The sequence below is a fragment of the Octopus bimaculoides genome, chromosome 19 (genome assembly GCF_001194135.2).
Source record: "Octopus bimaculoides isolate UCB-OBI-ISO-001 chromosome 19, ASM119413v2, whole genome shotgun sequence".
NCBI classification, from domain to species: Eukaryota; Metazoa; Mollusca; class Cephalopoda; order Octopoda; family Octopodidae; genus Octopus; species Octopus bimaculoides.
Genome location: NC_068999.1, coordinates 50,353,335 through 50,356,560, shown reverse-complemented (window position 1 = coordinate 50,356,560; position 3,226 = coordinate 50,353,335). Strand labels below are relative to the sequence as shown.

Here is a 3,226-nt window from a genome sequence, read left to right as displayed (position 1 = left end):
CCGAGATTCAATTTACCAAAGCAACAATGTTATCAGGAAGTTTAGAATCGTGTATACTTAAGTTTAACTGACAGCTTTTGTTTTAAGATTTCATAAAAATTTACGTCATATTTCTTAGTAGCTGACGTCACATATTTGTTATAAGTGACGTCATATACTTATTCTCTTGTTTTTTTTTTTCTTTTTTATTTTTATGTAGGTTTACCAAAACCAAAATGAAAATCAACAATTACAAATTATGAAAAGGAAAATAATGAAATCGGGTTGTCACGGCACAGTAAATAACAACGAGAAGGATAACTCATTGGATAATCCAGACTCGAATAAAGGATTCGTGACAGGTCATATCGTCTGTGATCTATTTAACAAAAATCAGCGACAATCGACGACTTGTGGGCGTCCGGGCTTTCATACAGAGATTAAACTTTCTATTTTGAAAGTAACTTCACTTGGTATTTTTATTGTCGTAAATAATATAGTTGTATATGAATTACAAACATGAAGGGTTCTTTCTCTGTGTTTACTTCTCCTGTTTTCCATTTTTTCTCGTTGTACGTATTTAACGCGTTTGTTTGCGTTTTTCATGTTAATTGCACCGTCGGTGACGTCCTGTGCCCATATATGCATATATATATATTATATATTATTTATTATTATTATTATTCAGTAGTTTTATTTTTATAACGTGCTTTCACTTCACTACCGAGCGCAGCTCTGTGCGCCTTGGGTATGTGCTGTGGTTTGCTGTGGTGCTCTTATGTTTACTGTATTGAAAGTGTTTTGCGTAGAATGTGTGCAGTACCCAGTAGTGCAATTTTCTGTATGTTATATATATTTGTAAGTCCTGGTGTTTTTGTTATGTATTTGTCTGAATATTTTTTTATTATACCTAAGGCACCTACTATGATAGGAATTGTTTCTGTTTTTAGATTCCACATTCGAGTTATCTCTATTTCCAGGTCTTTGTATTTTGAAAGTTTTTCCATTTCTTTTAGAGAAACGTTGTCATCTGCTGGTATTGAAACATCAATTAGAAGGCATTTTTTTCCTTATTATTATTATTATTATCATTATTATTATTATTATTTTCAAGTAATAGTTTTACTTTTGTAATTTATGTATCGCGGGTGCATGCGAATGAGCAGGTATACGTATGCACATAATTACGTGTGCGTATATTTGTGCGGGCTTCTACATGTGAATGTATATCTGCGTTGCTGAATGCTTGTATGGCCCTGCGTGCATGAGTACGTGCGTGTGTATGTGTGTGTGTGTATGCGTGCGAATGTGCATGTGTGCATGTGTGTGCATACGTGTGTCTGTGCGCATGTGTAGTAGTACAATTTCCGTGTGAATTATCTCACGGACATATCAAAATCAGTAAATCATTCGTCTCAAAAGAAACACATATATTTACATCAAGGTCGCTCTAGAATGTCGCCCAAACATTTAAAAATAAGGTGTGCGTGAGTGAAGATTGAATTTCATAAATGTGTCACCCTTGCAATCGATTTGACTGTCACGTGTAAACCATGCAAATATATGCAACGTGCATTGTTTCTTTAAGCAGCGTTGTAACACTTTTTATTCAAAGCCAAAATTTTCTTTCTTCAATTTATACAATTTATTTATTTATTTATTTATTGTGAAGGTGCGTAGCTAAGTGGTTGGGAGGATCCGGCTCACGGTCACAAAATCGTGAGTTTGGTTTCTGGCCGGCGATTCCTGTATTTCTCGTTGCTCCAGTCCACTCAGCTGACAAAAAAAAAAAAGGACAAGAATTCTACCCGTAATTCAAAAGCTCAGCTTTGCCACATTCTGTGTCATGCTAAATCTCCCTGAGAACTACGTTAAAGACACGCGTGTTTGTGAAGTACTCAACCACATGCACTGGACGTTAATTTCATGTGCAGCCTGCTCCGTTGACCATATCAACTAGAACCCTCATCGCCGCAACTGACGGAGTACCAGCATTTTTTTAATTATTTATGCACAGTAATCTCTCGACTATCGCGGGTGTTACGTTCCAAAACCTCCCGCGATAGGTGAAAATCCGCGAAATAGAAACAGCACTGTACTGTATAACTTTTTTTTATTATTTTTATAATTTGTATATATTTATTTTATTATAAACGCAAAACAACACCACGGAGGAATCGGCGTAAGCTTAAATAATAAATCGCGATAGGTAAACCGCGATAAGTGAACCGCGATATGGCGAGAGATTACTATATTTTCAATTATTCTACTATCAATTTCTGCCAGAGGTTGTAGCCATGCTGGAGCACGACCATTAGCGTTAATGCTTGCTTATTTAAGACTCACATCACGGCCCTGACTCCTGAATTGGTCCAGTAATAGTAAAGTTCTATGTCGTTTATTGAACTCCTATTGAATATATAACAAATGCTGTACATTTGTTCAAATAATTAAAAACCGACAGTCAATGCACGAGTTTTATGTGGTATCGGTTATGGTGTTGGTGGTGATGATGGGGATTGCGGTAGTAGTAATAGTGGAAGTAGTAGTAGTGTTGGTCGTAGATGTAATGGTCGTAGTTGTGGTGGTTGTGGTTGTAGTGGTGGTCATAACGATGGTATAAAGCTCTATGATAGTTGAATGCCGAGTTGGTTTTCCCGACACAAATGTAATTGGCGGAAGTAAGTGAAGAGCTTCAAACTTCTAGCACCTCTTTAATAGAGCCGTGTTAATTAATGAAGGGCGTGGCGGGGTTGGTGGTGACGGTAATGGCGGCGGTTGGAAGATGTAGGTGGAGGTGCGGTGATTGTGGTGGCGGCGGCGGTGGTGGATGTTGCGATGGCAGTTGTGATGGAAGTCGTAATATTAATGACGATAAATGGCAAAGGTGGGTGGTAGTGGTAGTAGTGGTAGTAGTAGTGGTGATGGTGGTGATGGTGATGGTGGAAGGGGTAGCCATGGTCGTCGTCGTCGTCGTCGTCGTCGTCGCCGTCGTCATTTTAATGTACGCTGTGACGGGAAGATGTCAGTGACTAAAAGTGGAGCTATACTTATATATATACTTGAAAGTAGCAGTTAGTGATACTCGGGTGCAAATCATTGTATAGAAGACGGGTGGTTGAGTTGTTACTTTTGGGGGATTTCCCCCCGGTGGTGATATTGTGATAGCTTAATAGATGACTGGTTACGGGTAAATGAAGAGTCGTGCTTTTGCATGACGTCACTAACATAATGGGGCAATTACATC

At 38.3% G+C, this 3,226-nt stretch overlaps 1 protein-coding gene across 1 annotated transcript in view; it reads left to right on the top strand.

The window, feature by feature from the left end:
* LOC106882868 (sodium/hydrogen exchanger 2) overlaps positions 1 to 3,226 on the top strand; it is a 118,216-nt gene that overhangs the window by 16,832 nt on the left and 98,158 nt on the right. Inside the window, exon 2 of the mRNA XM_052974916.1 lies at positions 200 to 439. The gene's annotated coding sequence lies outside the window, so the exon portion shown is untranslated. The remainder of the gene's footprint in view (positions 1 to 199; positions 440 to 3,226) is intronic.